Here is a 14,056-nt window from a genome sequence, read left to right as displayed (position 1 = left end):
AAAAAGTCAAGCTTAATCAGAATCTGAAGCTGGCTAGTCCCAGCACCATTGTTGGCCCTTCATCAAATACAGTGATGATACAACTTGAATTTTCTGTGATCTTAACTATGCCCTGTCTCATGTCTCTAAAACTTACTGCAAGGTTTCTCCATAAAGTATATTACACACTCCTGGAAAGAAAATTTGAAGTCTGGAGAAGATGGTAAGTATCTAGTTATATTCCAAATTCCCAAACAGGACTACCTGTGTAAAAATCCTAAGTAACAACAATAACAAAAACCCTAAGTAACATAATCAATAGGACAATATATTCATGTAGTCCATTTGGATAAAAATAACTTCTCACAGTCTATGCGGTAGAAGCTTGGAAAAATGAGCTACCAATCACAATCTACATGAAATCCGTAACTAGACAATCCGTGATCAAATTATTTTGTTGGCTATATACCCAATGTATATATGTATGTTTTGGTTGCTTTTCCAGAACTTGGGTTGATACACAAAACCTGTATTTTAGGAAATCATACCTCAAATTTATTTTTAACACTTGGCAAAGTCAATTTTGTTAGGCAATACTGATGTTCAAGAAAAGTTCAATATTCTACTAGTCTTAATAAGGAAACATAAGTGAAGAGAAGATGTAAAGCCAACTATCTTTGATGAGAAGTAGAGTCAAAGATCAAGGTACTATGAGAAAGAGGATATGGGGGAATCCAGGACCAAACTATGGAGACAGAATGCAAGAACACAAATGATGGTGCTTTCAGAGACCTTCTGAGCCAAATTGTTTCTTTTTGTTCACCTACCATAAACTGGAATGTGATTAACTTACTAAACCAAACAAAACTCATTGCCGTCAAGTCAGATCCGACTCATAGCGATCCCTCCCTTGGGTTTCCGAGGCAGTATCACTAAGGAAGTAGACTGCCCAATCTTCAAGGTAAACACTATGTATATAGCAAAGCTTATTAATGGAATTTCTTCTTCAAGGAGGCAAAATAAAAACATTAGCATTTCTTGGTAAGAAAAGAGAATAACAGCATGAAATCATTGGTTATAGTTCAGAGGAATGAAGGGATGTATAGTAGTATTAGCACTATTGTTATTAATAATATTAATAATGATTAATAAAACACTAACAGCAGTGAACATTTGTTACTTACTATGTGCCAGACATTACACTCAGTTGTTTCTATGCAATCTCATTTAATCCACCTAACAACTCTCTGAGGCTTTTTTCATTTTACAGATATGGAAACTTAGGTTCAAGGAGACGAGAGCTCAGCTTGGGGTCACAATGGTGAAGGCCGGCAGTCTAAACCTGGAGCCCATCTCTTAACTACTATGCTGTACTGCAGTTACAAAGTAACTTTTTTTTAAGTGATATGTCAACTTTTGATAGATACCAATTACTCTTCATAAAGGATAAACACACACACACACACTCTCTGAATGAGAATGCTCCCTTCTCCTTAAAGTTGCACTGACTAGTATTAATCTATTAAATTTTAATTAATTGACAAAAAATAACTTGTTTTAATAAAGTTGAGCATCTCTTTATTTATTGGCCATTGGTATTCTTCTTCTGTGAACTCTATTCATATCCTTTGTCCATCTTGAATTAAATAATTATCTTACTGCTTTGCAGGCAGTCATGCATATTTTGGATATTTAATTAATATCTGATGTATAAACAAAGAAAGAAATGGGGAAAATTAACTAACCATTTAAAAAAAAAGTTAGATTACTACTTCATATTTTACAATAAAACAAATTCCAGATGGATTAAAGACAATGAAACCATAAAATCACAATCCTTTCTTAAGCCAGTCTGTTGTTTCTTGATATTAATTTTTAAAAGTTATATATTTATGTTGAGGAAAAAGTAATTTGAACACTAAGTAGGCAGAGCAGTGCAGTATAAGAGGACTGTGACAATCTGTCTCACTGAAAGTAACTATCTTTGAAAATTATTAACATGTCAAATTTATTAAGTAAAAACAGCAAGTGATAATACTTATGATTATATTTTTATAGACGCAAATACATTAAACATAACTACATTACACACACACACATACACACACACTCACTGCTGTCAAGTTGGATCCGACTCACAGTGATCCCTCCTTGGGTTTCTGAGGCACTATCACTATGCAAGTAGATCGCCCAATCTTCCTTCTGAGGAGTGGCTGGTGGGCTTGAACCACCAGCCTTCTGATTAGCAGTCAAATGCCTTAGGCAATAAGCCACCAGAGCTCCTATTAACTACATTAAGACATAATAAAATATTAACAATGGGTATTACTGGGTGTCTGCAATGTGTCATAGGAAGTATTAATACTATTTTAAAAAATGCATTGCTTTTAAAGATGTTGTTGTTGTTATGTGCTGTCAAGTCGGACCCGACTCATAGAGATCCCTCCTTGGGTTTCTAAGGCAGTATCACTACAGAAGTAGATTGCCCCATCTTCCTTCCGAGGAGTGGCTGGTGGGTTTGAACCACCAGCCTTCTGGTTAGCAGTCAAGTGCCTTAGGCACTACACTACCAGAGCTCCTGCTTTTAAAGATATCCCTCATAAAAAGACATAAAGATGGTGAAGCTTCTGGAAGGAAGGGGCTGTGACTGATTCACTTTTGTATCCTTCAAGAGCATGTCCTGTAAAAATTGTCACCCAAGAAAAATTTTTGAAAGTATGAAATGGAGAAAGTATCCAAACATCAATCTCTGTATCAGCTACTTAGTATCATCAAATCCAAAATCACATTTGTCCTCCAAGAAACATTTCATTCTTAATGTTATTTTACAATTAGGGCATTTTACGCTTTTAACAAACAAGAAAAAAATATAAGATTTTTAATATGTATGAGCTGGGGGTGTGGTGAAGGTGATATGAGAAAGAAATCTTACAAATTATTTATTTGGAAATGACTTATGGCATGTATAAAAGCTTATGCTGAATTCTCTCAGACACAAAGATTACACTTGATTTATACAGTATGTTATTCATATTTTTTGAGTACTTACTATGGGCAAGGTCCTGAGTAAATAACAGGGAAATAAATATTTATATGAACTTCCCAATGACTTTAAACACACACTCTGCTCACATGGTTAACTATATTGAAACATACTATAAAATTATAATAATTAAACCAATGTATACAGGCACAGGAAGAGACAAATGGATCAATGAAACAAAAATATTCAAAAACTAAACCTATGTCTTAAGGAAATGTAGTGTATGATAAAGATGGCATTTAAAAACTGTGGGGACTAATTACTTAGCTAATAGTACTGGGCCAACTGTCTAGCCAAACAGCAGACGTTAGATTTCTACCACGTACATACATTCAAATGTACTGCAGCTAGATTAAAGAACTAATTAAAAAGAGAAAAAACATAGGATATTTCATTAATACCAGGATAAGGAAGACCTTCTTCAATAAGACACAAAAATGGAAAGATAAATAATTCAGTAGTAAAATGGGCAAAAACAAGATTAATAAGCAACCCACAGAAGAAAAAGTATTGGCCAAACGCAGATTTGCAACTTCTATAACAACAACACATAATGCTTACTATACATCAGGTAGTTTCCTAAATGCTTTAGCTGCCAACTCATTCAATCTTCCCAACAAACCTATGAGATTGGTACAATTATTTATCCCCATTTTCAGTTGATGTAATTGAGGCAGAGTTTATAGAAGTTACTCTGGGACACATAACCAGGGGTGCAGGGCTGGGATTCCAATGCAGGCAGTATAGCTCTAGACTATTACAGGCTCCCAAACACTATATTGGGAGCTCTGGTAGCATAGTGCCTAAGGCACTTGACTGCTAACCAGAAGGCTGGCCGTTCAAACCCACCAGCCACTCCTCGGAAGGAAGGTTGGGCAATCTACTTCCGTAGGGATATTGCACCAGAAACCCAAAGTGGGGTCGCTATGAGTTGGGGCTGACTTGAAGGCACATAACAACAACAACAACAAACACTGTATTACTTTCTTAGGCATCTAGGAATCCAGAACAATACACACTAAAACAAAGTATCACCTATTGTCTATACTGTCAAAAATAAAAAGACTGACATAGTGGACGTGGGAAAATGAGAATTGCGAACACTTTTTGGGTGAATAGAATAGAGCTTTCCTACTGTAGTAATAAAACTATTACAGAAATAGATACTCCGAAAGTTCAGAAAAACAATTCACCCAATAAAAGGCAGCCAAAAGTCAGTTTCTGACTAAAACCTTAATTTTCTTTCTTGAAGATAGTATCAAATCCAAAACCTCCTTTTTCCCTTTTCTCTCTTAATCCTCAGATGCCAATAAAGGCTACCAGAGGATGAACAATCCATTTCTCCCAGGCTAATGTTTTTATGTGGCTGCTTCCCTTGTGCTTCAGGATTTTGTTAACACAGGTCAAACTTTCCCTGAAAGCCTGTTTCTAATGTCACCACTGAATTGGCTAATTCACTTTTCCTTTTTGTGACTGACACAGCTTCTGCATTCTACTATTTTCCTTACTTGTCTCTCAGCTTCTTTCTTTACAGGTTCAAGAGCCCAGACTGAAGGTGACAAGCTCAAGCTTTCCTTTTCTGCTTTGTTCAGAAGTCAAGTCCCTTTCTTGTTTTTAGCAATAAGCTGATTCCAATCAGATTCAGTATTGCTTTTGAAACCTCTCAACTCTCCATTGCCTCAGCTTTACTGTCTACAGCATATACTTTAAATAACATAAATTACTTAAGGGAAAAATAAATCTCTGTCAGAGCTTTTCTAACTTCATAGTCCACTCTGTCTACTTATAGTCTTCATTATGAAGAGAAAGGTACATGGAACTATATACAAAAGGCTGTTACTAAACTTCACTGTATAAAAGTGCTGAAAGGTACAGGTGAATAGGTAGACAGGTGAATGATCAGGTATGAGTAAGTGAAAGGGATTATACCCACGACCATATATAAGTCTGGCAGATGATATTTCTACATATGTATTTGTATGTGTTATAAGATAATCCATATAAATAATAGAGCTAACAGAGGGCAAAGTTACGATAATTTCTTAGCCACAGCCAAACACCTTAAGGGAGTGAGTCACTGTGCCCACAGGCTCAGGACCATGGTTGCAGGATATTACACAAAAACATTGTTCTATATCCTACTTTGCTGAGTAGTGACTGGAGTCTTAAAGCTTGCAAGTGGTCATCTAAGATGCAACCATTGATCTCTCCTCATCCAGAGCAAAGGAGAATGAAGAAAACCAAAGACATATGAAAGCCATTAGTCCAAGGGACAAGCAGAACGTGGGAACCTCAGTCTACTACGTGATCCTGAGACCAGAAGAACTAGATGGTGCCCAGTTACCCCTGCCAACTACTCAGAGAGGGATCAAAATTGGAGATCCTGCAAAGAGTGGGAGAAAAATGTGGGATAAAATTCAAAATCATAAAAAAGACCAGGCTCATTGGTCTGAAAGAGACTGGTGAAAACCCTGAGACTAGGCCCTTAGTCACTCTTCAGGTCTGGAATTAAATTCACTCCTGTGGCTTAACTTCCAACCAAACAATTGACAGGCCTATGAAGTGAACAATTACAAGAGGTAGGTACACTCCTTAGAACAATCAACCATGGGAACAGAGAAGAGAGCATTTTCACAGGGAGAAAATTCCCGGTAGGAATGCATAGGAAAGAAGGATACAGTGATGTATGTCATGAAACAAAATGTGTATAAATTGCTGAATGGAAAATGACTGTGTTCTGTAAACTTTCACCCAAATCACAACTAAAAATAAATAAAAAGTACTGAGAGTTTATCACAAATGGCAGTATGCAAAGGCAAGAGAGCAAATAGTTTTTGTTTTCTAAAAAGCACATCAGGTCAGCTTCCATTTTAAAAAAAGGCATTTATACACCCAAAACTTCCTGTCCCTTTTTCCCATTTTGTGTTCTAAAAATTACGATCAACTTGTTTTCTGAGTATGACCAAGCAATTCCAATTTGCAGAGGTGAAGCGGGCATTGAGAAGACATCACAGGCAGCCCAGAGAACAGTGCTTGACTAAATCTCCAGCGGGGAGGCCCTGAAGTGATGACTGTATTTTCAGTGAATGAGAAATTTAAGGCTGTTCCACACTGTATGGCTTGGGTGTAAGAAGTGATTAAGGTCAGCAGGAAAATATAAAATTGGAACACACTAGAATGCATTTTTTTTTCCTGCATTCTATGGTTACAGATTAACACTCCACGAAAACACAAAGCTTCCCTGCTGCATTAAAGAGAGAAGGTAGCAACAGGCCTGAGGTAATGGTTTCTATCCCCTACCACAGCCTACCGTGTCCCCCACGTCATCAACTCATTGCTGGACAGCTCCACCATGTCTAGGCGTTTCTGAAACAGACCAACAAGCCCAGATAACCTTTGCTAGGAGTCCCAGTGCGAACCCAAAGCACGGCAAGGTCTCCCACACAAAGTTCAGGGTCCTCATTTTTTCTGGAAAGAAAAGGGAAGAGCTGAGGGGAGAAGCAGGGACCATCCAATACCTCAAAATGCCGAGAGAAAGGTCGACCTGGGACTTCTCTCGCCCCACCTTCCTCTACTCCGGCCCTAGAAGAAGTCACAAGTGAGAAAGAGAAGTTGTGGAGACAAGGCGGGGGCGGGCAGGGGGCTCTGAGAGTCGAACACACGCCTTCGCTGTTGTCCCACCCAAGGTTACTCGTTCCCAGTCACTTGGCCTGCTTCTCCGTGGGCTTCCCGCCAACAAGGCTGGGGGGTTGTCAGGGGGCCCATCGCGTCCCTTCCCTGTGGGCCGCAGCCCCTGCCCGACCTCCGGTCCCGGCGGGAGCACGAAACCCAGAGGGCCTCCCCGACACCCGTTTCTGACGCCCGGCGCCTCTCCTGGCCCAATTCCCAGGGATCCCCCCGCTTCCATCTCCACGCTCCCATCAACGTCCCCTTCCTCCTTCAGGACGCCCCTCGGCCCGCCTCCAGCGCTCGTCCCGCCGTGGGGCCCGAGACGCCGGTCCCGTGCTCACTCTTCCCGCTGCCCTTCTCCCCAGTTACCCTCCGGGACGCGGCCCCTGGCCCGGCAAGTCTCCTCAGGGAGCAGCCGGTTCCCGGTCCTCCCGTCCCCGCCCCGCCTGCTCCCGGGCGGATACAGTTTGAAGCCCCTCAGGATCTCCCTGGCCCGCTCGTCCTTGGCTGACATGATGCGGCGGCCGCCGCCCGCGGCTCTCACACGCTGGTCCCGCGGAGCCTCGCAGACGTTGCCTAGGAGCGGAGGACGGAGCCGCAGCCCGGCCTGGAGACCTCGGGCGAGCAGCGGCTGCGGCCAGACCCTGACCGGCCTCTCTCTCCTCTCGGCTCCCGCTCCTTAGCCCTTCTCCTTCCCACTAGCCGTCGAGCGTCCGCCCCTCAGCCAATGGAAAGCCTGCCTTACGGATTGGCATGCTAAAGAGCCAATAGAAACATTCAGCGGCTTCACAGGGAGATGGGGAGTATCAGTGGGAAGGGCCTTCCCTCAGAAGTCCCTTAGGAGAAATTTTTCACTCAGTCTTGTTGCCTAGAGTTTGCCCCAGCGGAGAGTTGGCTTCAGAGCTACAGAGACTCGAGGGGCCTGCTCCCGCCTCTGGGCACACTAGGGTTCTGAAATGACAGCTGGTTGCACTATGCGATGTGTCCGAGACTACATTTCCCAGAATTCCCAAGAATGCACCACGGATCCCGGCACGCCGCAGAGAGGCCCAGGGACTACAAATCCCAGCATTCACTGCACTCTGTTCCTCTGTTACTTAGACTCCAATGTGCCGCGCAGTGTGCGCAAATTGACAAACCCTCCCGCAGAGCTCTCTGGTTCCTGAATCCCGAGACTTGAGACCGAGCAGGAGGACCCTCTTCACTTTGAAATGAAGATGACAGCCCACAGAGAGCTAACTTCTGTTTACACGGAACTCAGCATTCCTCTCCAAATCGTGGTAAGGCTGCAAACAACAAACAAAAACACTAACATAACTATGAAAGAGACTAACAAAATGACTCCTGAAAATCGTGCTTGTTTGTTGATCTGGAGCGCTTTCTATGTGGTTTGCAGGCGTTTCTGTTGTGTTTCTGCATTGGACTGGGAGATGTATTGACTGTGAATTTAGTGTAGGAGAGGACTTTAGAAAATTTGCTAATCCAACCCCTGTGGTTTTACATATGAGGAAATTTAGGCCCAGGGAGGTGAAGAGATGGGTCTTACAGAGTTAGGACTGGCCCAGCGTCTCTTGACCTGCAGTCTGGGCTCTTTGCACCACACTAGGGTGGTGATATTTTTAGCAGGTTGGCTGTGTTTGCTTTAGTGAACAATTTTCCCATCCAGGATTGAAACACTCTGAGAGGTTAGGTAAGAATTTATTTGGTGCTTTTCCTACCAATGAAGGAGTGTGATATGTGTTTATCTTCAGTTAGGTGAAACTTAGAGCTTTTGTTTGTTCTTCTTTAGTCAAAGTGACATTTAATATGATTTCAGGAGCTAGGTAAAATTGCCATGTAAGTCAAAGTCTATCTCCTTTTCTAGGCCTGCCTTTCTCTTCTTGTCCCCACCCCATTCATGCAGCTGGCATCCACCCAATTTTTTCTTTCATGTAATTCAACAAACATATTATCAGCTTCCATTATTTCTCAGACACTAGTGCTGAAGAGGGAGCTCTGGTGGCAGAGTGCCTAAGGCATTTGCTAACCAGAAGGCTGGCGGTTCAAACCACCAGTCACTCCTTGGAAGGAAGCTTGGGCAATCTTCCATAGTGATACTGCCTTGGAAACCCAAGGAGGGGTCGCTATGAGTCGTATTCAACTTGATGGCAGTATGTTCGCTTTGGTTTTTGGTTTATAGTGCTGAAGAGCAAAGATGTTTCTTTGAAGACTAAGGTGTGCCTAACACAAGCCATGGTACTTTCAGTAGCCTCATGTTGTTGTTATGTGCCTTTGAGTCGCCTGATATGCATGTGAAAACTGGACAATGAATAAGGAACACCAAAGAGTTAATGCTTTGGAGTTGTGGTGTTGGTGAAGAATCCCAAAAGTACTATGGACTTCCAGAAGAATGAACAAATCTGTCCTGGAAGAAGTGCAGCCAGAACACTCCTTGGAAGTGGGAATGGGCAGACTTCGTCTCACTACTTTGGTCACATTGTCAGCAGGGACCATTCCCTGGAGAAGGATATCATGCTTGGTAAAGAGGCAGGTCAGCGAAAAAGGGGAGGACTCTCAATGAGATGGATTGACACAGCGGCTGCAAAGATAGTCTCAATCTTGGACATGATTGTGAGACTGGTGCAGGATGGAGCAGCGTTTAGTTCTGTCGTAAGTACGGTCGATATGACTCAGAGCTGACTGGACAGCACCTAACGTATATATCACAATTTATTTCTCTTTTCTGCTGTGGATGGATATTTGCCTTCTCATCAGTTTCTAGCTATTATTAACAAAGCTGCAATGAATGTTCTTATATGTGTTTTTTTGTGGGCATATTCGCTTATTTCTAGAAGTGGAGTTGCTGGCTTGTAGGGTATATGTATGATCAGCCTTAGTGAATCTTTCCAAATAGTGTTTCAAAGTGATTTTACCAATTTACCCCCCTACCAGCAATGCAAGTGAGTTTTCATGCCCCTTATCTTTGTCCGTACAGAGTATTGCCATTCTTTTTAATTTTAGCCATTCTGTCAGTAGTAGTATCTCATTATGGCTTTTTTGTTTTATGTACATTTTCCTAATGCTGAGTCTCCTTCCATAGACTGACTGGCCATTTAGGATCCCTGGTGGCACAGTGGTTAAGCACTCGGCTGCTAACCAAAAGTTGGGCAGTTCTAACCCACCAGTGCTACCACTGGAGAAAGATGGGGCAATCTGCTTTTGTAAAGATTTACAGCCTTGGAAACCCTATGGAGCTGTTCTACTCTCTGTCCTACAGGGTCACTTTGAGTTGGAATTGACTAGACATCAATGGCATTTTTGTTTGTTTACTAGCAATTTGGATGTCCTTTGTGAAGTGCCTGTTTATCTCATACCCCCTTTTATTTTGTTGCATCTTCTTGATGTGTAGTTCTTTATATCATCTGCATGTTCTTTGTCTGATACATGCTTTGCAACTACAGTGAAACCTGTGAGAGCCGGAACTCGACAAGGCTGCTCTGTTTTCCTGGGTCTCGCAAGTTTTCCACCTTTGACAGGGTGCAGTCTTACCACTTTTCTATTGCTCTCTGTGAGTGGGAAATACTTGCGCTTTCCTTCTCAGGTTTCTGCCTTACGCAGGTTTCGTCTTTTGCACGTTATACTGTATTTTCTCCAAGCCTCTGGCTTCTCTTTTCACCCTCTGAATAGTGTCTTTTGATGAGCAGAAGTTCTAGAATTTAATGTAGTGCAGTAGGTCAGTGTTGTCTTCTTTTTATTTATTTATTTATTTTTATTTTGTTGCTGTTGTTGAGAATATACACAGGAAAACATACACCAGTTCAACAGTTTCAACATGTACAATTCAATGACACTGGTTACAGTCTTTGAGTTGTGTACAACCATTCTCACCCTTCTCTGAGTTGTTCCTTTCCTATTAACATAAATTCCCTGCCCGCCAAGATTCTTACATAACCTTTCAAGTTGGTATTGTCAGTATGATCCCTTGTAAACTAAAAAAACCAAGCTCACCGCTGTCCAGTCGGATCCGACTCATAGTGCCCTTCCTTGGGTTTATGAGGCAGTATCACTACAGAAGTAGATTGCCCAGTCTTCCTTCTGAGAAGTGGCTGGTGGGTTTGAACTGCCAGCCTTCTGGTTAGCAGTCAAATGCCTTAGGCACTATGCCACCAGAGCTCCCTGATCCCTCGTGTCTAGTTCTTAAAAGAGCATAATACTCAAGGCAGACATTCTTCACTAGTTAAGCTGAGCTACTATTTGGTTTTAAGATGTCAAGGGTTATTTTTGGTTTAAGGTTTAAAGATTATATAGGGCAGTAGTTTCAGGGGTTCATCCAACCTTCATGGCTTCAGGATGTCTGGAGTCTATGAGAATTTGAAATTCTGTTCTGCATTATCCTCCTTTTGGCCAGGATTCTTCTATGGAAAGTTTGATCAAAATGTTCAGTAATGCTAGCTGGGCACCATCCAGTTCTTCTGGTCTCATGGCAAAGGAGGCAGTTGTCCATGGAGGCAATTAGCCACACATTCCTTGTCCTCCTCCTATTCTTGACTCTCCTTCTTCTGGTCCAGCTGAATAGAGATGAATTGTTACACCTTGGATGGCCACTTGCAAGCTTTCAAAATTCTTGGCTGAACATGTTATTAGGCTAATTAACTGGGATGTCCCATGATACCATGACCCTAAATCTCTAATCCAAAAAACCAAATCCCGTGAGGTTTTGGTTGTACATAAGCAGCCTCAGAAGTTACCCTTTTTATTATTTTCATTGTTGTTGTGAATATATCAACCACACATCTGTGACCAATTCGCCTTTTTATAGGTGTACAGCTTATTGACAGCAATTACAATAATCAGCTCTTAATCAATGTGATTTTTCCAGTATCATTAACCCTCCTTTTGTCCCTCTTGCCCATCCCTGGTAACCACTAATAAACTTTAGTCTCTATACATTTGCCTTTTCTTATCTTTTTATAAGGAGCTCTGGTGGTGCAGTGGTTAAGGCATTTGGCTGCTAACCATAAGGTTTAGTGGTTCGAACCCACCAGCTGCTCCACGGAAGAAAGATGAGGTGATCTGCTTCTGTAAGGATTTACAGCCTTGGAAACCCAGTGGAGGTTGCTGTGAGTCAGAATTGACTCAACGACAGGGAGTTTGGTTTTGGTGTCTATGTAAGTGAGGTCATACACTATTTGTCCTTTTGTGATTGACATACTCCACTCAGCATAATGTCATCAAGCTCCATCTATACTGTAGCGTGTATCAAGACTTCATTTCTCCTACTGGCTGAATAGTATTCCATTGTACGTATATACCACATTTTGTTTATCCATTCATCTATTGATGGGCATTTAAGTTGTTTCCACCTTTGGCTGTGATAAACAACAGTGTACAAGTGTATGAGCCTCTGCTTTCAAGTCTTGGGCACAGACTTAGGAGTGGAATTGCTGGGTCATATGGTGGTTCTAGTTGTAAATTTTTGAGGAGCCATCACACTGTTCCTCAGTGTCTTCTAGCTTTTAGTGCTTTTTGCATCCAGTTTAAGAAATTTTTGCCTCCAGTGTTGGTAGGATTGTAACAGGCAAATATGAGAGACCAACCCAAAACTAAACTCACTGCCATCGAGTCGATTCTGACTCATAGTGACCCCCTTTGGGTTTCCGAGGCAGTAAATCCTTATGGAAGTAGATTGCCTCATCTTCCTTTCATGGAGTGGCTGGTGGGTTTGAACTGCCAACCTTCTGGTTAGCAGTCAAATGCCTTAGGCACTACGCCACCAGAGCTCCTTAAATATGAGAGAAGAGCATTGCAGATAGGGAGCAAGCTTGATCTCAGGCTGGTGTCAGGGAGGGAGAGTGCAGGTGGTGCTGGGTGTGGGAAGGTCCGGAGTTGGGGCTATGAGTGGTGGTGTGAGACAAAGTGGGAAGGATGGGAGAGAGGCCCACCGCTGAGGGCTTTAACTGTGGCCTTGGAATCTTTATATCATCCTGGAGGAAGCGGAGGTACTGCGGAACATTTATGAAGAGAGTGCTAGGAGGGGAGCCGTCCTTCCTGGACTCCTTAAGTATTTGTAGTTATTTATGTAGAGGCAAGAAGCCATGGTTGTGCAGTGGTTGAGGGGCTCAAGAAAGGTCGGTTACTCGAACCTACTGTTTAAAGATGTGGCATTCTTCTTCTGTAAAGATTTACAGCCTTGGAAACCCTATGGGGAGATTCTACTCTGTCCTGTAGGGTTGCTGTGAGTCGGTATCGACTTGATGGCAATGGGTTTGGGGAGCTAGAGGGGCACGAAGCACTGAGCAGAGTGGGGAGAAGGACCAGGATAGCTCTTGGACGCCCACCCACTCACACTAAAGCCTGTTGTTTCCCAGATGCAGCCTTGCTCCCTCCTTAGAAGGTGTTTAGGAACTACTTGTGGTTACTGGAAGGAGCCCTGGTGGCACAGTGGTTAAGCGCTTGGCTGCTGAGAGGTCCATGGTTCAAACCCACCAGTCACTCCACAGAAGAAAGATGTGGCAGTCTGCGTCCGTAAAAATCACAGCCTTGGAAATCCTGTTGGTCAGTTCTACTGTGTCCTGGGGAGTCTCTGAGTTGCAGTTGGCTCCATGGCAACTGGTTTGAAGTGTGGTTACTGGAGCATGGGGAAGGGAGGGTGGTGGTTAACCCCCTTCCCCATCTGCACTCCAGCAGCCTGGCAAAGGATTCATTTCAACCACCCAGCACTCTCCCTGGGAGGAGTTCTGGTAAAAAAATTTTTCCCCATCTCCTCGCAATACAATAAACTACACTTAAATTCTCAGCTGGCCTCTACAGCTAGTCTTCTGCTGTTAAAAGGACTCTAAATTGACTCTGAATCACCCTAAGGTGTGAATAGCTGATAATCCTCTCAGAAGAGAATGCATTTTTAAAGGGAATCTTGTTGGTCAAAGTAAAACCTTAGTAGAAATTTTTGGAAAAGTCAGAGATGCATACACACATACACACAGCTTCTATTCCCATCACTCCGAGAGGACCCTGTTTAAGTTTTGGCATGATTCTTTCAAGTCCTGCTTCCATCTATATCAACTCTTTGGGTCTCTCATGTTCCCTCCTGGCCCCTACTTCCCCTCAGCTGTTGCTCTGCCCTGTCCAGCATGCCCACGCTTGTTGGAAGAGCGATCCATCCTTCCTGGCTCCGTTTGTACTCTCCTTACTCTGCCTCCGGTAACTGCTCTAACTGCACTCACTCGGGGCTTCCCCACTGCAAACTCCTGTGCAGCCTTTGCAGTTCTTTGTTTGACATCTCTGCATCCTTCTGTGGGTTGATTATACCCTCTGACCTTCTCTCCTCCATGGTGTCCACGACCCCACTCTTTGCTCATTTCCTTCAACCTTCGACCATTCCTGATC

This window comes from Orycteropus afer, unplaced genomic scaffold (assembly GCF_000298275.1).
Source record: "Orycteropus afer afer isolate SDZICR_OR568_19922 unplaced genomic scaffold, OryAfe1.0 scaffold00006, whole genome shotgun sequence".
In the NCBI taxonomy this organism is placed as follows: Eukaryota; Metazoa; Chordata; class Mammalia; order Tubulidentata; family Orycteropodidae; genus Orycteropus; species Orycteropus afer.
Note: the sequence above shows the minus strand (reverse complement) of the source record.